The sequence below is a fragment of the Canis aureus genome, chromosome 17 (genome assembly GCF_053574225.1).
Source record: "Canis aureus isolate CA01 chromosome 17, VMU_Caureus_v.1.0, whole genome shotgun sequence".
Lineage (NCBI taxonomy): Eukaryota > Metazoa > Chordata > Mammalia > Carnivora > Canidae > Canis > Canis aureus.
The window spans coordinates 40,601,778-40,623,233 of NC_135627.1; the positions used below are offsets into that span (position 1 = coordinate 40,601,778).

Sequence of the window (21,456 nt, forward strand, 5' to 3'; positions counted from 1 at the left end):
TGAATAAAAGACTTTAATTTGCAGAAAAATAAGAATGTTCCCCTGCTGAAAATGACTCATTTATAATAATCTAAGTTTCAGGAATATATTAGCTGTCTCAGAACCGTTAAGAAATGTTTAATGCAATACTGCTTTTCATGTATTAAATTGTTTTTACTTTGTTTTTCTTTTTTGGTGACTAACTGTGGGAAAAGAAATTAAATATCTTATACTATTCAATGGCTACTACTTCACACAGAATGGACAATACAGAAATATTTGCTAATGGTATATTGAAAGCAATTTTTGCATTAAACATTTAAGTTTTATACTCATTATCAATGAGACATACAAACAATTAACAAGGCACACACTACACAACAAAGCCAACTCTGTCAAATGGGAATTAGTAAGAAAATTCAATAGATAATAATATTGAGTATGACAGGCTGCAAATTAAGGTGACAAGAGGTAAGGAATGACTTTCTGTAGAGATAACCTAAATCATGACCCAAAGGAATGGAAGGAGTTGATCACCAAAGAGCCAGGAGATGCGTTTTTAGGCATAAGGGAAATCAAATGAAAAGTGCCTGAAATAGGAAAGAAGATAGTATGATATAGAGTCAGTCAGAGAACCAATGATGGGGACATAATGAGCTGGGGAGAGAGTGAAGTAACATTAGAGGTGCAGAAGAAGGCCAGACAAGAATTGGCCCTATTGTCCACTTTATTCTAAGTTAATGAGAACTAAGTGGTTACTGATCAAGAGCTTTAGAGAGCATAATGGAAGTTGTGAGAAGGACCATGGAACATGAGAGTATACAATTCAGAATACTGAAATGAAAATAGAAGGCTAATTGACAAAAAGCAAAAAAAAAAAAAAAAAATATTTTTTAAACCAAGGGAATTTAGTTCTAGAAAGATGGTATCATATACATAAATCACATGGTATCATGGCCACACATTCTATCTTTCACTACTGCAAGCTAGTGGGGGTATGATGTAGTGATATATGCTCTGATTTTTCCTAGAATGTTGAAACAAACACACACTCCCCTTCTCTGATTCACAGAACAATTCTAAATCTCCCTATAGGAATTAGCATGACGAAGAAGCCCTCTTTCATAAATAAGAAGCCTTTCCTTATTTGGGTACCTCTTCCAGTTACACAGTTACCATAGCAAATTTGTGCTAAAATCAAGATCCTTACTCACAATATTTTGACTTTGTCAATCTCTCTAATCCATTTACCTCACCATTGTTCTGTCTTCTCACATCCTGTCTTCACTTCTTTCTATAACTCACTTAAATTTTATAATCCATCATCAATAGTGTTAAATCCTTTCTATTTAACTTATTCCCCTGACACTTAATCACAATCTTTGCTTAATTGTTTAATTTCCTTGACTCTATGATTCTTGGCCTCAAGGATATTGCCTATGTATATGATGGTTATTTACTTAGCACTAAGAAGGCACTAACTGTATTTATACTTATATCTTTCTATTAATGTTATAACTGAGTCTAAAGATTTATTGATATAGCCAACTTGCCCAGTAAAAAATATTAAATCAATAAGAAGCAGAGTATTATAATAAGAGACAATAATTTAAGAACACATTCTGGGACCAAAAAAAAAAAGATATACACATATCTATCTTCTAAGTTCCAGGCACAAAAAAAATAAGAAGAGTGGAAAAACAAATTATAAAATAGTAAATAGGCAAATAATACATACATTACTAATATTCCCATTTAGCACTGTAGCTATAAAACCAAAGTAGCAAATAATTCAATTTCAAATTAGTGATAATATATTTTTATTATATTCTTTATTAATTCCTTTAGGAATAAAGATTCTGTTGGAACAAAAATTAACATCTTGTTATAACAGCACATACACTAACACTGGAACTAGACAGAGAAGATTTGTAAGGGCCTTGAACAAGGATGACACACAAATCCAAGAAGTGTTTCATATTAAAAAAATAACATAAGAAATGTCAATTAAACTTTTATATTAATTTAATCAGATTTGGGGGTGCATTTTATTTTGTATCCAAGGCTACAATGATTTTAAAATATCATTGGTATAATTGATCCATTTTTTATGTGTAACTTCACAATGAAAAAATAGTATTCTAAATTTCGAGACAGAACAATGAAATTCAGTCTCTCAAATGACCAATGAATTTAGGCTGAGGATTTGATTATCTTATTATTTTGGTCTCATAAAGTATATATGTTGATATATTGTATACATATATATATACACATAAAATTAAGTAATATATATTATTACTAAGTAATTTATTTGTGTTTGAATCTTATTCTTTTCTAAAATCCCCTCTGGGACAACTGAAGACCAGCTTTATCAACACTGAACAGATTCTTAGATAATATGTTTAAAACTTGTTGCAGTATTTACAAATAAAAATATTGCTTTAGTATATGTGTCATGGGTAATGAATGAATATACCCACTTTCTATGTTTTAGCAAAAGAAATGCATTACAGTTAAAGAGAACCATAATTTCCGGGAGCCATAACATGCCATTTTCTCTCTCTTTTGTTATTTAAAATAATTTACAGAAGCCAGAGCTGAGGTTTAGTAAGACATTTCATAACCCAATGTATTCATAATTCATTGCTGTGTAACAAATTAGCCCAAAACTTAGCAGCTGCAAGCACAGACCACCTATTATCTTACTGTTTCTGTAGGGCAACAATTTGGGAACAATGTAGTTGAATGAATTTAACTAAGGGTATTTCACAAAACTGCAATCAAGATGTTATCGAGACTGCATTGATTTTAGGCTCATATGGAGGAGGAGCTGCTTCTAAGCACACTCACATGGCTGTTGGCTTAAGACAACAGGTTCTTGCCATGTGGTCAGTTCCACGGGAATACAGACACTGTGACAACCTTTCTTTCTCCAAAGCAGAGTAAGAGATAGAGACAACTAAAGTGAGAGCAGGAGAGAAACAAAAAAGGATTCCCAAGATGGAAGTTTCTTTTAAAAACCTGATGCCAGATATGACATCCCATTACTTCTGCCATATTTTGTTTATTAGAAGCAAGTACAAACTTACAGCCCACATTTAGTGAAGGAAATTACATCAGAGCATGAATGAAGAGAGAGAGTTCTTTGGAGGTCATCCTAGAGCCTGCCTACCAGAGTCTTCCATTAGGTCTCCAATGAGTCATTTATTTCTACTATGTAAAATGTACTCTATCTCCTCCAAATTACCTGGAGTCTCATCCTTATAGCATTAATTCAAAGTCCATAAGCACAGCATCTAAATCAAGACTAGGTATAAATAAGGCAATCCAAATGTAGTTGCTTAAGTACAGCCCCTCAAGTCCAACTTCTCCAAATCTATAGATCTGAGAAAGTAAAAGAGATAAGCAACCTGCCTCCATTTCCTCCACCAAAACACCCAACATATATAATACTGGGATAGTCATAAGGTGGTCACTACAGGTATTCTAGTAAAAAAAAAAGAAAGAAGAAAGAAAGAAAGAAGAAAGAAAGAAAGAAAGAAAGAAAGAAAGAAAGAAAGAAAGAAAGAAAGAAAAAGAAAGAAAGAAAGAAAGAAAGAAAGAAAGAAAGAAAGAAAGAAAGAAAAAGAGAGAAAGAAACATTGGGAAGACAAAGGGAGAAACTAGTTCATAGAAATTGTAACATCCAATCAGACAAATATAGGCAGCTCTTAGAGTAGGTTTCAGGCCAGGGAATAATTTTTTATGAATTTCAATTCAGCCCTCAAGGTTCTGGGTAACATCCTCTTAGTCATGTTTCCTTTTTTCTTTTCTTATTTTCATGAAACATAACACACATCTGCAACTGATAGACTAGGCAGTTAACTAGATGTGAGCAGGGAACATGGTTTTTGTGACTGTTAAGAAGTTTCAAACAGCTGGGAGACAATGTGGGGAATATGCATGCACTCTCTCTTATGACTGTGGCCCTACAGTAATCTATAGTTTCATGGTAATACATTTACTTCGAAGTTCTGACCCCCATGGTGGAGGATGGCTGCCATGACCATTCCAAAAAGCACTGTATAGGGCCGAAAACTTCCTTTACCAACCAGTAGGAAGAGTCCCTAAAATGATTGGAGGCAACCTTAGTCAGAGACTATACCCCGACTATAACCCATAACCTATTCAAACATAAAAAGAAAAGATGACCCAGGCCGCCATGTCATCGTCACCTCTAGGCCTGCCCACTCTCCAACCTCCAGAGTGTACTTTTGCTTTACCAGCTATACATGCTTCCTTGCTTGCTTGCTTAAGAGTTTGGTTCTGAATTCTTTCTTGGTTGATCTCAAGAATTGAAGCCAGGGAATGGGATTAGCCAAGGACAGAACTGATAGATCTCTCAGAGTCCTTCTTGCTAGTAGGATTCCAGGGATCCAAAGTTCTCTCTTAATTTTATACAATCTCTGACTCTCAATCCAAGCAGATGATGTTTTTGTCTCTCAAATACCAAATCGGTGTCTTAACCTTATACCAACAAAAAAAGAGGAGCAAACAAAACCTGAAGATAGCAGACCTAATAAAATAATAGGCTCTTCACTTGAAATGTATGTAGTGTGATTGTGAATATTTCAATAAAGCTGTTATGTAAAAATTTTCAATCAGATATAATTTACGTTTTAAAAAACAAAAGTAACTTCAACATGTTAATGATAGAAATTTTCACTTTAATCCTCTTTTCTAATTTAAAAAATAAACCTTTAAAAGTTTTCAGAAATATTAGCCAAGAGCAAGTAAAAGGATGTATCTGTAAGGATAGATAGGTGATGGTGAAAGGTCTCCATGTTGGCTGACATAAAATCATGTCTAGTATTTGTCACCATAATACAATATCCAGATATTTGGACAAAAATGAACCTACTTTCTGCAGCCTAATACTCTTTTTCTTCCCCTGGGCCTCACATTGATTGGTCCACAAAAGTAGTTCATCTGTGAATGAATGTTTGGATTGCAAAGGGGTAATAGTAAGAAAATGATGATACTTACCTTGTATGCTTAATTTTATGTGTTAACTTGACTGGATTAAGGGATGTCCAAATTGGGACTCCTGGGTGGCTCAGCGGTTGAGTGTCTGCTTTTGGCATGAGGTGTGATCTCGAAGTCCAGGATCAAGTCCCGTATTGGGCTACTTGTAGGGAGCCTGCTTCTCCCTCTGTCTATGTCTCTTCCACTCTCTGTGTGTCTTTCATGAGTAAATAAATAAAGTCTTAAAAAAAAAGAGTAGCCAGTAAAACATTACTTCTGGGTGTGTCTGTGAAAACGTTTGTGAAAAAGATAAGCATTTGTACTAGTAGACTGAGTGAAGAAGGTCTTTCTTTACCAATATAAGCATCTCCAGTCCACTGGAGGCTGAAAAAAAAGGCAGAAGGGGAGGAAGAACAAAATCTTTCTTCTGTCTCTTTCCACCTGAGCTAGAATGTCCATCTTCTCTTCCACCAGAGCTGGAATACTAAAAATTAAATAAAACAGGATAAGAAAAATTGAAATTTTGCTCTAGTTGTATAAAGCAAACATAGATAATAATCACTTGTTTGAAGAGCTTATTTATTTCTAATGACTCTGTAATATATTTAGAGCTATGAATATCTATCAATATGTGTCAGGTTTTAAGTTATAGTTGAATAAAAAAGCATACTTTGCTCATTTTACCAAGTTTGCTAGTCAGTTTGCCAAGATTTTCCATCCACAATTGAAAAACTTAGAGAAAACATTGTTTTCAGTCTTATATTTTTTAACAGAGGGCAAAATGTGAGTTGAACTGCATATTTTTCCATTAACATTAGTTCACTTCTCTGTTAATTCAGAGTTTTCAATAAAATGTCCTACCTTTTAAAATATGCATTGTTTTATTGTATTGTTTTGTTCCAGATAAGCTACTATTCAAAGCATATCCTATTAAGTCTAATTCTTTGTAACTTGGGTTGCCTTTCATATGAAAGAGCTCATTCATCCTCCAAGAAATGACAGTACTTACTGCATGTTAAGCATTGTGTTAGCTTCAACCAGCTGATGGAAAAGACAAAGGTACTGCCCTGAGGTGAAAGACCTTACCATGTAATGTGCCTCATCTTTAAAACCTTTTTTTCTTTGAAAGAACTCAAAGTGCTTTATTCCAATTTTGTATCATGGTTGGATTTTTGACTGACAGTTTAGAGAAGGTCCTAGAGCCATTATTAATAATAAAATAGTTTTGTCTTTTTTCAGTTCTTATCAGGTCCTAGTCACCAAGGCTAAATACGTTTACTTTTTATGACAAAAGCATCATGTTCATAATGGCAGTAAGAGGCAGGCGCTACTTTTTAATCACCATTTTAAAGATGTTTTCCAACATCCAGAACTGTGAGAGAATAAATTTTTGTCATTTGGAAAAATAAATAAATAAAATAAAGATGAAAATAGTAAATATTAATTTATGTCATATGCTCAATGTAAATTCACTAAGTGACTCATAGCTGACATACATTATTTTGATTAGAAAATTCATATTCTATCTAAACAACTGCTTTCAATTGTTTCTATATCCTTGTGTTCAATCTGTCAGACACTATCAGTTTATTGTTTTAATATTAATGGTTCCTTTAAATGTATGTATAAGACTATTTTTTAAAATGTATGCCACTGTCATATATAGTTGTATAAAATTAAGGATGTATAATATGATAATACTACCTTTAATCGATTTCTAGAATGAGGAACTGAGTGATATAAAGTCAAATAAAACTTCTAAGCATGAAACATGAGCCTTGCAAGAAATTAATCTGTATTCTCTCTCGTTCTCTCTCTCTCTTATTTTATTTTTATCTCCTGTTCTTTTAGATATTTTATCCTGACTATCCTAGCATATATATACCTACAAAATATTTGATTAAAACTCAATTGCTAATCGTTATGTTAGTGTCTACTTGCTAAGTACTGAGATGATTATGGCTGGGCTGTTTCTTAAATTTTGTGTATTTAATTAGTTTTTGTTAGTAGTAGTAGCAGTAGTAGCAGTGCATGTGTATGCACAGGGTGACTGTGGTAGTGGGGGTAGAATACTTGTACCCTTTTTTTTGTCCTCTATTTATGTTCTTCAGTCCTTAGTTGTCATTGTAATTCTTCTGAACAGATGCTCTTTTCAGGAATGTTCCTATGGAATTTAGAACCTGACTTTAAAAAGAAAGGAATATCTTGCAGAGGAAACAAACATAGGTATAACATCAGATATAACAGAAATAAATATATATGTAACATAATGTAGAGTATATCTGCCAGATATAAATGTATAATAGTTTTTATTCAGAGACAGAATTAGTTTAAGCAACAACTCTTCCTAAATGAGGAATAGTAATGTGCTTTGGAAAATACGAAGCTAGTTTTGTTACACCTGTGATTTTTCCCTTTTCTATTTCTACTAGATCATGCTATATTCTTGGGAAAAAAATATTTTTCTCCTCTAGATTCCATTTCACCTTTTAATTATGTGGTAATTTTGAATGAAGTATTTAATATAGTATCTGAATAGCAGCTGTGCTTCATAAAAGAATGAGATGGATACCAAAAATCATCCTACATATACTGCATAAATAATTCATTATCAGGACTTTAAAAAGCAAAGAAAGTTGCTAGTAAGTTTTTTTGTACTAATTATCAGAAGAACCAATGATTGGAAAAAGCTTTCTAAAAATGTAGGACACCACAACCTAAATCTTTTCTTGGAGATAGTAGCTGGCAAAGCAAATGAATAATTGCAAAGAAAAGTATGCTGGAGGACAATGGAAGAAAGTGGAAAGGTATCATATGAAATAGAACAATTGGAAAGGATGTGTGATTTTAGCATAAAGAAAGGTGAAGAATAGTAACAAAGCTAGAGAAAATGTTGAGACATTCATAGCATCATGGCTAAACAAAGTTAGAAAGCACAGAAAGAAGTGAAAAATGCTAGAGAGGATCTGGGAAAAATTACAGTGATAATTTAATAAAAAATGAAGTGTTTAAAAGTTCCATGTGAACTAAAACATAAGGGAGAACTACATTGCAAATAGCACTTATAAAAATAAGGATTATTTACATTTATTAAAATTGATATATTTTCAATTAAAGAATGTGTATGGGGTTTCTAAAAGTATCATTTATAAAGATCATTAAAACTCTTCAAATATATGTATTGGATTTACTCATGAAGTTGGCAAATTTCAATTCTTTGTTTTTTTTTCTTTTTTAAAAATTTTAATTCTTTGTGTACTATTATCATTAGATGGTTGTTTTTCTAAGTGATCACAGCTAATCAAGATCAAAAAATTTACTTTCAAAAGGATTTATATGTTTTTAAATGGATTTTTTTATTTAAAAAAAATGACTTTTGGGGCACCAGGGTGATTCAGTAGGTTAAACATCCAACTCTAGATTTTGGCTTAGGTCACAATCTCAGGTTTTTGAGAACAAGCCCTAAGTCGGGCTCTGCATTGGATAAGGAACCTGCTTATGATTCTCTCTCTCTTCCTTTGCTCATTCCCTTCCCTCACCTCTAAACAAAACAAAACAAAACAAAACAGAACAGAACACGCTTTTTATATTGAAATCATTCAATTGAAAGTCATTTGACTTATCAAAGAAAATTTGGTTGGCCTTTCAAGAAGCCTGAGACAAGTATTTTTTTTTTTCTTTCTCAATCTTCATGGATATTTCCAACAGCATGTGAAAACACAGAAGATAACCATTCTTCTTTAATCCTTACTTTGCTGGGTTTGAAATACTTTACATTTTTCTCAATGTTCAAAAAATATCTAGAGAGAGAAGAGTGTTGAGAAGAGCATCTTATTTTTTTTTTTTTCTGAGAAAGTCGAAAATTTGTTGAGGATTTGGTTGATCTTACTCTGATAAAGTATCACAAACACCTAATGGCAGCCAGCAGAAGTTGTGGCCAAGTAAGCAGAAAGAAAAACAAAACAAAAACTTTCTTGAATCTGCCTTGAAACCTCAGTTTTCTAATTGATATATATTTGCATGATCAGATCATCTCACTTGAGATGTCCTGAGCAAAGGCATGGATGAAGTATTCTTAGGTTATTTCTGGGTAACTTGTTTAGAACAATTTTATTTTCTTTCTAATAATCTAAAAAATTAATGTAGTATAAGCCAAGCCATGATAAATAGAAATGTAAACTTTGGTGATGAAATTTCATGGCAGTCCCCAGCTATGATGCAGTCACCTGAAGGATCACATAGATGACTAGGATGTATTCAGATTATCATGAAAATGAACACACAAAATGAAATATCCACTCGGAGGATACATAAGTAAAAATAATTAAAGCATTTTATGAAAGTATTTTATCATTTACAAACCGATAAAATATAATGCTCTATAGTCATATTCTTTATGTTCATTTCCTTACTCCCAAATACATCAGAACTTCTTGCCTTATATATCACTTGAAAATGCATCTCCTTTCTTCTTTCTATTTAATTTTAAAAGACTCCAGAGACAAAAAGAAGAAGACAGTGCCTTAAATTTTCAAGAGTAATATTTATTTTTTAAAATAACATTTACCCCTGTGACAGTCATTTGTTGTTTGGGGATGTGATTGTGTTAGCGGAAAATGAGGCAAATGAGAGCCAAATTGACTGACTTTGTTTGTATATACTTGATCAAATTTGATAGAAAGTGAAAAAAAAAACAAAACAAAACATGGAACTTTAGTCTCATGCCTTCCTATTCAGACAATGAGCAGTTTCTGAAGTAAGATTAAAGCCTTTTGAAGAATTATGTATATTAAATACTATGACAATGGGTCCACAGTCACTGTCACCCTTATTTCAGAATTAAGGATAAAATATTTTTGTGCCATATTTTCCCCCCAAATTTCTAAAGAACATCTGCTAAAGTCAGGACTACTTAGTTTGGGGTTTGCTGTTTACTACACTGATTTCTATTAAACATACTTCAAAGGAAAATGAAAACTTCAAAATTAGTAGAGAAGCGATAGATAATTGTACTTGAGAATCAATGCATTTTGGATATTGGTCTCTTATTAAAATCCAGATTCTCATTTAGAGCTGTCAGTGTGGTTTCTATACATGGAACTTGCTGGCAGTGAACTTATGCTACAGAGAGTAAGATTCCCAGGTTGAAAGTTAGCATTTGCAGCTTTGCTCAGGCTTTTTTTTTTTTTCCTCCTCTCTTAACAAGCCATCTGTGTATTCTCATAATTACACCACTAGCAAGTGACATCCTTTAAATTTTGATTACTCATGGTTTTGAAATACGCTTAAAATGAAAGTAAAGAGTATAAAGCAAAACTAGACAGAAAACACAGAGAGTAAAAAAAATGGACATAAAATTTGGGCATAAAATAGCAACAATTACTACAAGTAAATGGGGGGTGGCTGGGGGCTCATTCAGTTAAACGTTGGACTCTTGGTTTCTGAGGTTCACAGGTTGTGATCTCATGTGTAGTGAGATAAAGTCTCACAATGGCTCTGTGCTCAGCTGGTAGTGTTTGAAGATTCTCTCCCTTTGCCCCTCCCTGCACTCACTCGTGCTGTCTCTCTGTCTCTCAAATAAATAAATAAATATTAAAAAAATAAAACCAAATGGAAGACTACAATTGGAAGCATTTATTGGCTAATTTAAATCACACAACGGCATGTGATTTTATACACATCTGAAGTCAACCTTTTTTTCAAGCTGTCATTTTAACTCTTCAATAAGAATCGAAGATGTGCATAGAATACCTTGTAACAATGTCACTGAAATAATACACATGTATTAAGCACCTACTACGTTGCCTTCACTATTCTAATTTTATATAGATTATTAAATATACTTGTTATAGAAAAGGCAGAACTTGGCTGAGGTACAGCTCACAGTAGATTCTCTGGGTCCACAGACCTATCCATTATTCATTTCCCTGGTTGCCAAATGTATAAACATAATGGAAATAGTTGGGAGTTGGCTGACTTCCTACATTGATCACTTGGTCAATGGTGTAAGGATTTTTGCAATAGGGAAGGCAACGTGGAAGTCTATGATAATTCTCTCACTCTGGTCAGAATATTCAAATATATATATATATATATATTCAGTTCAATATATATATTCAAATATTTATATATATATTTGAATCCTAGGATGGATGGTGTGTGTGTGTGTGTGTATATATATATATATATATGACAGTAATTATTGCCATCCTTGAATACCAATTGGATGCAGGGTCCATGTTCCCAATCAGGACCTCATTTAATTTAATCATTGTCTGTCCCCCCAGAAAACAAAATGGATACTAGAAGAAAACAGTGGATTTCAGGAAAGTCAACCAAGTAGTAATTCTAATTGCAGTTGCAGTGATAAATATATTATCTTTTCTACAAAAGAATAACATGGCTGCAGGTGCAGGTAAGAGACCATTAATCAAACAAACTTGTTCTCTGATATTCCATGCGGAAGGATAAGAGCAGTTTTCATTAACAAAAGACAGACAATAGGATTTGTTGATAGTCATGCCCAAGGGCTATGTTATTGCCCTATCCTCTGCAAATCATCATCCAAAGGGATGTAAACCATCTGGATGTACTGATGGCACCATGTTAATTGGCAATAAGTGAAAGTGAAAAGTAGCCTTGGAAGCCTTGTTAAAAAACATGTGCTCTATAGAATAAGAAATAAAAACGAAAAGATTTAGGATAATGTCACATCAGTGAAGTATTTAGAGTTTAGTGGTTTAGGCCATGCCAGGCACTCACTGTTGGTGAGGTTATAGAATTAGGAATATTACACATTGTTGGTGAGAATGAAAAATTGGTGCAACCACCTTGAAAAATGGTTAAAGTTTCTTATAAAGATAAATATGCTTACTGTGTGACATAGAACTCTCACTGCTAGGTATTCACTCTAGAGAAATGGAAATACATATTTATATAAAGACCTATACACAAATATTTAGAGAAACTCTTTCATAACTATAATAAAATACACTGGAAGTTGCCCAAATGTCCTTCATTGGTGAATGGATAAGCAAACTGATATATCCACAGGCAATATTATGGTTTATAAGAAATCTATATTTGGTCATTCAGATGACCAAAATGTATTTTTTCATATGTATTTGTCTTTGTCCATGGTTCTTGTCTCACAGTTCCTAAAACCCTTGAAATTTCCTATGATAAGGGCCATAAAGGAGTCTTTTGTTTATTAAAGGAGGTGGCTTTGAACACCCCCCACAAAGGCAGAGGCTGATTTTCAAGACCAAACATGTATTTAGAAGATTGGAACTTTCAGTTCTACCTTCTGATCTCTAGGGAGAAGAGTAGGTCTGGAAGTTCAATTCAATCAGCCAATGGCCAACAACTTAGTGAATCATACCTACATAATAAAGTCCCCATAAAAATGCAAAAGGACAGGGTTCGGAGAGCTTCCAGGTTGGTAAACATGTGGAGATTAGGAAGATTGATACACTTGGAGAAGGCTAAGTAGCTCCAAGGCTTTCCTCCATACCTTGCCCTGTGTATCTCCTCATTGGCTGTTGAGCCATCATCTTTATCATATCTTTCAATACACTGGTAAATGTAAATGTTATCCTGAGTTCTATGAGCTGCTCTAGTAAATTAATTAAATCTAAGGAAGAGGTTGGTGGAAACTCCAATCCGTAGCCAGTCAATCATAAGCACTGGAAAGAGTCGGGAGTGTGTAATCAAATGTCTGAAGTGGAGAATGGGGGGACAGTCTTGTAGGACTCAAATTTTGACCTATGGAATCTGATACTATCTCTGGGTAGATAGTGGCCAAATTGGGTTGAATTCTTGGACACCCTGCTGGTGTTTAAGAATTGTTTTGTGTGTGTATGGATGGATCCCCCACTCCCTGACTACTGTGTTGGAATTGGTCCAGGAAACTTTAAACAACACACAAGAGAAATTTTCTTGGCATTTAATAAAATAAACTATGCAACAACTTGGGTAATCTCAAAGGCATTTTCCTGAGGTAAGGAAAGCAATATCAAAAAGTTATATACTGTATGATTCCATTTATAGGACACCATCAAAAAGATAAAACTATGGCGATGGAAAATAGATCAGTGGTTGCTAGAGATTATGGATCAGGGGAGTGTGTTGTAAAGAAATACAGCATGAAGGAATTTTGATTGATCAATGGAACTTTTATGTATCCTGACTTTGAGGTCTATTGCACAAATATTAAAATTTATAGAAATATACATCAAAAAAGTCAAATTATCATTTTTAAAATATTTTTATTTGAATAAAAATAATTTCCTTCAATCAGTAAGAATTGAGCACAAACCTGGGCATCCTCTTTGATTTCTAAAGCTAGTGTACTCCACACACAGGGAAACTGTTCTGACCTCTCTACAAAGTGACAAGCAAAACTGCCAACTGAGTTCCACCTATTCCAGCAAAGCGTGCTGGAGGAAGACTGTGTTGTGATACAAGCAACCAGTCTACTTGAGCTCTATAACCTGGCACAGTTTAAGGTTAGGTGACTTAAAGTATAAAGCACCTAGAAGGTTAGGATATAACCTTCTAGTATGAATGGTAAGGTAACTTGTAAAATGTATGGCAAGCCCCAATAGAAAAATCACGGTGCAAAACCTTAGGCTTACAGAGCTAGGCATTGCTATTTGAGTAGAGCTAAGCACCTCTTAAAAACACTAGTTGGCCTGATATTGGGTTCTGGTAGAGAGGGTGAACTTGACTGGAGGACATCAAATATTCATGCATCCCAAACTGCCTATGATGAACAGGGCTGTCTTAGACCGTAGAGTCATAAAATTGGACTAGCCCAGCAGCACTCAATAGGAAAATAGAAGTGATATATCAGGATCAGGCATGAGCAGCAAGTATTGCATGCCAGCAGTATGGACAAGTAGACCAGACACTTAGGCCATTTATCAAGATTGCATCAGCACTTCTGCCAGTGGTTTGTGAATGGATCAACGTGTGTGTGTGTGTGTGTGTGTGTGTTTAGGTTTGGTATTAGGATACACTGACCTCATAGCATGAGTTAGGAAATATTTCCTCTTCTATTTTCTGGAAGTGTTTCTACAGAAGTGCGATCTTTTCTTCCTTAACTGTTTGGTAAAATCTACTAGTAAAAGAATCTTGGCTCCAAGTTTTCTTTTTCAGAAAGCTTTTGAACTACACATGTAATTTCTGTAAGGAACATGAACAATTCAGATTATTTAATTATTCTTGGGTTCGTTCTGTTAGTGTGTCACTTTCAAGGAATTGGTCCCTCTGTTCTACGTGGATAAAAAGTCGCTCACAACATATTTCTATACTACTAATATCCGGGGAAGCAGTAGTGATGCGATGCCTTTTGTTTTATTCCTAATGTTGGCATTTTTGGTTTTCCTTTCTTTGTTAGCATGGAAAGAGATTTTCAGTAATTTACATACACTTGAATTACAAAGTTTTTTGGGATTTTTCAGGCAAAAATGTTAAATTTAACTACAAAGCGGACATCAAAGAAATGTCATTTCCTTAACTGTGGTAAAAGATGAGTAAATAAAATTACATCTTTTTTTCTGTGTGACTGCCTAAATACAAATTAATGGAATGTTTTTTATGATTAGAGGTGTCTTCTCTCCTAACAGTTTTCAAGTTTTATCTTAGGTGTAATGCATGTTGGGGTGTCCCAACTTAATATATTACATGACTAGAACATCACTCTGACCATACAGGCAGAACAAGTGCCTGTTTTCTCATAAATTCAATGGCGAATGCATGGAAATATCCCAGGAATGAAATGCTCTGACAAATCTCAACTCACTAGCTGATTGTAGTGAAGGGAGTTCTGTGGCTTTGGATGCTAAGTATAATGCCAGTTGTCTGCTATGTTCAGATTAGATTTCCACAGCATTTTATTTCTTCTTGGAAAATGTGGTTTCTATATCAATATCATGAATTTGTCCTTCATCTGAATTCTTGCATCCTTGGGCTCTGTGAGATTTGTGTCTCCTTTTTAACATCTGTCTACTCATATCCTTGTGGGCATGCCCTAATTCAAACCTCTTACTTTCAAATTGCATGCTAATGTAAACCATATCAATCAGCCTCTATTGTTCCCCTGGTGACTCTGCTTACATTTTCAGGTCATACGTGTACAACCACACTTTAATTATCAATTTAGTTGCCACTGGCCTGTCTCATAAGGCCTGTTTCTTCTGTGTTTAGGGCAAGGATTGACTGACAGGAAGATCAATGGGAAATAGTAAATCAATTCCGTAGTCTTTGTAAAATGCCCTTACTTAGGATTGAAAGCATATTTTCTAACGACTCTCACTAAAAGAAAGTCTTATTATTAGAAATAAATCACAGTGATTTTTCCATTATTTTTTATTTTGAAATATATGCCTAAAATTGCAATAGGTGGAATCTTTGCTCTGTTCCCCCAACTCCCAGAATCTTGTTTCCTGTCCCCTCCCTTTCTCTCCCCTCTCTTGTCCTCCTTACTCTCTCTAAAGGGTGAAATGAGATAGTTATTCTTTTTAAACAAAATGGAAAATATATGATTATGGTTATTAACACAGCATTTCTTTTCTTTTTATTTCAAATCAAAACTATACATTCAAGATTTTGAGATAATATAGAACTTTATGGTAATTTAAAAATATAGGCTATGGCAATAAATATTTTGTACATAGATTCCATTTATACGGGTAAACGGCCAAGATGATGGTTTACAGTTATTTATCTGGTGATTACTTGTATTTAAATCTGATTTGAATATACAACAAAAATAAACAACCTCTTGATACCTTAAAAACTCAAAGTTTTAAAAGTCCTTTATGGTTATTATGAGATCATATTTTTAGTTACTCACCTATTCACATTCAATTCTTAAATGCAAAGAGAATAAATTTTTTTCTCATAGAGAAATTAATCAATATCCCAAATTTTTATGGAAAAAGTTCTATGACATATGCCTTAAGTCTTGCAAATAAAGAAAACAGGTGTTGGGGGGGGTTGCTTTTGTTTTTTTGTCTCAACTGTATAAAATGAACAGAACAATCTGACTGGCTGGAGCTCGATGTTTTGATTACTTCCCTTTCACTCTGTTGATGAAGGAGAGATTCCTGTCCTAGAATTAGGGGATGGCCAAACATATGACACCCAGCTCTGGTCAGAGGAGATTGACAGCAGTCCACCCATTCTCACAGCCCAGGGTGGAGGACACTGTCTACCATGAACTCTGGAACAGAGTGAACAAGCAGGAGCTGTGGGAGCACAGGAACAAGAGTGAGGTGATTTCTGGTTCCCACAGGAAGATGCCGTGCCTTTGAATAATTCAGCAGTCTGGCTGGGAACCAAAGCCTGCTATTCAGCAGTCAGCAGGTGTCATGCCTGATGCCCTTCATGAGAAGGGTTATTTGGCTGGAGGTCCTTATCCACGAGAGTTCAGTGGGAGAGGGGAGCATGTGCTCTGCCATTCAAGGCTCTCCAGGTTGCAGATGACAAGGCAAGAGATCATACTGAATCTTGATTTCCAACCTTCACCACAACTTGTCATATGGAGAGAGATAAGGGAAATTTGACTTTTTTACTGAAAATATGTGATTTGTTTTCTTTTCAAAATCATATCAGGTCCCTTCTTAATTGAAAATTTAGGAAATAGTAAAGATATGCCTCTTGCTGTCTCACTTTTTCCAACATTGGATATTTGTTAAAAAATGTATCTGTGTATCTTTTTAAGCTTAACAACATACACTTTCTGGGGCTTCCCCTTATTAATCCCGTTTAGCCATCAGTTGTATATTTAAATAAATACAAAGATCACAATTTTTTTTTTACCAGTGCTGGCATATTAAGCAATTCTTTATTTTGATTATGACTTTTTGTCTGGATAGCATCACTGAGTTGTGTTGTGTTGTGTTGTGTTGTGTTTTCTTCCAAGAAATTTTCTGGGTGCTGTCATTCCTCAACTCCCCATATGCTTCAGCCTGTCTTACTTTGTCATCATATGTTCACGTGCACATTTTCCCATAGACATTAATTTTTCCCACCTCCTTTCTTGCAATACGTTTTGCCATCAAGAAATCATTTGCGTTTATTTTTCTCAGCAACAGATGGCATTTTTCTCAGCAGTGGATGTCTTGAGGCTGCTCACCTCACTGGATCCAAACTGGCAGGGTTCTGGGCCTGTGGGAGGGCTGTCATTCCTGTTTTTCCTCTCTTTCTTTCTTTTTCTTTCTTTCTTTCTTTCTTTTCTTTTCTTTTTCTTTCTTTCTTTTCTTTTCTTTTTCTTTCTTTCTTTCTTCCTTCCTTTCTTTTTTCTTTCTTTCTTTCTTTCTTTCTTTCTTTCTTTCTTCTTTCTTTCTTTCTTTTTTCTTTCTTTCTTTCTTTCTTTCTTTCTTTTCTTTTCTTTTTCTTTCTTTCTTTTCTTTTCTTTTTCTTTCTTTCTTTCTTCCTTCCTTTCTTTTTTCTTTCTTTCTTTCTTTCTTTCTTTCTTTCTTTCTTTCTTCTTTCTTTCTTCTTTCTTTCTTTCTTTTTTCTTTCTTTCTTTCTTTCTTTCTTTCTTTCTTTCTTTCTTTCTTCTTTTTTCTTTCTTCTTTCTTTTTTTTCTCTTTCTTTCTTTCTTTCTTTCTTTCTTTCTTTCTTTCTTCTTTCTTCTTTTCTTTCTTTCTTTCTTCTTTCCTTCTTTCTCTCTCTTTCCCTCCCTCCCTCCCTTCCTTTCGTTTTTATATAAAGAAAGTGTTTGGTTTTCTTTCTTGATTTACCCATTCTTACACATCTACTTGAGTTTTTAGACCTTGTTTTCATTATTGCCCACCCAAAAAACCTTTTTTACACCTCTTCTACCTCAATCTCCCTCCAATACAGAATTCTAATACTACAGATACAGTGTGTTTAAATCATAATGGTAAATTTTTTCCTACCCCAAGAACTAATTTTCACCCCCTTGAAAATGATATTGTTTCACTGAAAATGCATTGTCTACTTTGTTACAGAGCAAGAAATCCAGAACCCTCCTGAGAAAGGAAGAATTAGTTAACGTTTAATATATTAAAAAAACAATGATATATTATGATTCTATTTGTATTAAGTTCAAAAATCCCTACTCCTTCCACCCCCAGGAAAAAGATAGAAAAAAAAAAAAACTTTATTCAACTATCTGAACAAAATAAGAAAGTCTTTAAAAAAATAAAAAGGAAGAGTAGCCTGGGTGGCTCAGAGGTTTAGTGCAGGCCTTTGGCCCAGGGCATGATCCTGGAGACCCGGGATCGAGTCCCACGTCGGGCTCCCTGCATGGAGCCTGTGTCTCTACCTCTCTCTCTCACTCTCTCTCTCTGTCTCTCATGAATAAATAAATAAAATCTTTAAAAAAATAAATAAACTAATAAAAAAGAAAAAGAAACAAAATTCAATAAAGGGCAGTGGAAAAGGGAAGGAATGTGAGATATTTGTAGCCAAGCAGATAGTTTCGAAACTACCAGTAATGTTCTATTTCTTCATCTGCAGATAGTTACATGTTGTTCATTTCATTATCAATCTTTATGTCATCTAGGCAGCTGCAATGTCAAACAGGGAGTCCCACGTTCACTCTATAACTGCCTTCAGTGTGGCCTCTGCCTCCTTCATTCTGCTGTGTTTGCTTCATTTCAGATTGTTATTCAGCTGCTGTGCACACTACACCCTTACCGTTTGCTAAGCCACAAAGCAACTCCCATTCTGGTGCATTTTTGCCACCCTGAGCTTTTGAGTTCCTTCTCACCATGTGGCTGTCCTACCTCCTCTCTCAAGATACCAGATCCCTTCCAGATCTAGCACTTAAAGGGTTAATACTTGGCATAAGACGTGGTCTTCTTGACCCTGTTCGGGACTAGAACAATGTCTTTTCTGATCAACTGGTAATATGGCTAGTCTGGTTGCTAATTATACTGAATATTATTTCTGCATATATCCATGTCGCCAGCTGTGTCCATGATGCCAAATTTATAGGTCATTTTGTTCCCCCTCCTCAACCTTCCCTTACAATAGTATCACAAGTGGCTTCCCCCTCTGTCTGGAGGGTCTCTGCCTTCCAAACTCTATTACACCACATCCTTCTGAGTTTCCTCGGAGACTTTCAGTAGCTTCTCTTTTTCTTGATCTCCAAACTTTGAGTTCCCTCATGACATACATTAATATTATTAACTGTTTATCTGCCATTCATAATATATATAACAGCTACATTTCCTTTCATTCATACATACAGTATTCATGAAACAAGTATTTATAAGCTGCACCAGGTGCTGAACTAGACAAAATTGTCACTGCTCCTTTCAGTCTGAGGATACCGTAAGGAAGAAGGACAAATAACAATAACATAAAAATGTAATGGTTACTGTAAAGGAGAAGATCTGGATTCTGTGAAAGGTGTGAATTGAAAGAGACAATTTTAGGTAGGAGTCAATAATGAACTCAATTTTAAGTTATTTTTGAACTCAATATTTTACTTAATTCATTTCTACATGCATATGCTCTGACATTTATAGTTGTGACATAAACAATGCATTACATGATCATATGTGGATTTTTTAATACTTATGTAGTCAGCTTTTTTAAGATCTTATTTATTTACTTGAAAGAGAGAGAGAGTGTGTGTGTGTGTGTGCGTGCGTGCACGTGAGGGGGGAGGGGCAGAAGGCTGGGGAGAGAGAATGGAGCCTAACATGTGGCTCGAACTCTCAGCCCTGAGATCAAGACCTGAGGCAAGGTCGAATTTGATGCTTAATTGACTCAATCACCCAGGTGCCCCAAATTTATGTAGTCTTTTTAAAACATTTAGTTTTCATTAGTTTCTTCCTGCTATTCTCCTTCATCTATGACCTAGTATATCCTTTCACATTTCTGTTTGTGCCTTTACAATATATACACTTATGTATCACTGCTTTTATTTATTTAATTTATTATTATTTTGGGGGGGGAGATGGAGGAAGGGGCAGAGAGAGACAGAATCTTAAGCAGGCTCCATGCCCAGTGCAGATTCCAAGGGGTGCTGGATCTCACAACCCTAAAATCAGGATTGAGCCAAAATCAAGAGTCACACACTTTTTTTTTCAAGATTTTTTTTTAAGATTTTATTTATTCATTCATAGAGACACAGCTAGAGAGAGAGGCAGAGAGACACAGGCAGAGGGAGGAGCAGGCTCCATGCAGGGAGCCTGATGTGGGACTCGATCCCGGGTCTCCAGGATCACGCCCTGAGCTGCAGGCAGCACTAAACCGCTGCGCCACCGGGGCTGCCGAAGAGTCACACACTTAACCAACTGAACTGCCCAGGCGCCTCTCTATCACTGCTTTTAAAAAATATTTATCATATTATTTTCACTTGTCTAAATCTTGTTTAAAAAATAACTTGGAAAAACCTCTCTAACTTAAATGGCATAATTCTAACCTATTCATTTTAAAGAATGTGCAATATTCCGTGGGGTGAAAAAAACCCTGTTGATGAGCACAAACTTTCAGTTTTTGTGAATAAGAAAAAAATGCTGTATCAAACATATTTATAATCAAGCTTATGTAATAGTGCTTTTATTTTGAGATCTATTGCAGAAGCTCTTGATGAATCAATGTGTACATGTCTTTGTGATTTAAATAGATTTGGCCAATGTCCCTTATGAAAGAGCTGGGACATGACATGTGTTCTCCAGTAGGATAACAATCCCTGAACATCTTTAAGAAAAATCTTTACTGGCCTTTTTTAGTCTATTTTGTCCCAGATTAATAAGACACCTAATGTTGTCACACTACAATGGCATTAAAAGAAACCATCCATATTACAAGAATGAAATGTGAGAACTCTTCCTTTTTGTGTCTCTGACATTTGTCTATTCTGTAAATAGACACAACATGCTATTTCTCCAGATGAATTGATTCATAGTCTCCTTTACCCATGGTTTTGGAGGGGGTAGGCATTTACATTTGTATGATGAGTGTATGTTAAAACGGGCCATACATGTTGATAAACAATTTCTGTCATTTCAGCTGCCACCAAGGAAAAGTAGAGATGTTCGTAGAAGCAAGATAGAGAAATCAAATGATTTTCCACAATTGTCTTTATTCCTGTGCTTGCTAAGCACCTCAAATCAGAACAAAAACCTTTCCTAAAATAATAAAGCTAATTTTCCAAACTTTTGGTGGCTGAGAGAAAAGGTCAGCTTCTTTTCTAATGCAGATTCCATAGTAGCCAGAATTAAAGAAAATGCTTTTTTATGACCTAGACATATGGTATAGATTAGAAAATGGATAGAAGTATGTTCTGATTGGCTGGCTAATATTCTAATGAGATAGATTAATCAATGTAAACCACACAGCTCAGTTAAAACTGCCTTTCAAATTGCCAATTTCATTTTCTTCCAGCAGAGAAAATGCCAATCTTTTCCTTTGTAGTAAAATCGTCTTGTTATAACAACGAAGAAACTCCAGAGTTACTGTTATTGTGGAACATCTGGT

At 34.7% G+C, this 21,456-nt stretch overlaps 2 long non-coding RNA genes and 1 other non-coding gene across 4 annotated transcripts in view; 2 read left to right on the forward strand and 1 right to left on the reverse strand.

Annotated features, from left to right (window-relative positions):
- Positions 1 to 7,150, reverse strand: part of LOC144287538 (uncharacterized) — a 140,672-nt gene extending 133,522 nt beyond the window's left edge. The window contains exons 1-3 of one of the 2 annotated variants that reach the window (XR_013355322.1): positions 7,066 to 7,150; positions 5,342 to 5,470; positions 5,008 to 5,227 (exon numbers count right to left, since the gene is read on the reverse strand). This is a non-coding gene — a long non-coding RNA (uncharacterized LOC144287538). Of the gene's footprint in view, positions 1 to 5,007; positions 5,471 to 7,065 lie in introns of both variants that reach the window. The other variant, XR_013355321.1, reaches the window with a different exon arrangement.
- LOC144288203 (U6 spliceosomal RNA) lies at positions 1,862 to 1,964 on the forward strand. Its single transcript, XR_013356174.1, has one exon. It is a non-coding gene; the product is annotated as a U6 spliceosomal RNA (small nuclear RNA).
- A 38-nt stretch (positions 7,151 to 7,188) lies between the features above and the next one.
- On the forward strand, positions 7,189 to 21,137 carry LOC144287539 (uncharacterized). The gene is made up of 3 exons (XR_013355323.1): positions 7,189 to 7,212; positions 11,274 to 11,401; positions 20,989 to 21,137. It is a non-coding gene; the product is annotated as an uncharacterized LOC144287539 (long non-coding RNA).
- Positions 21,138 to 21,456: the final 319 nt, after the last annotated feature.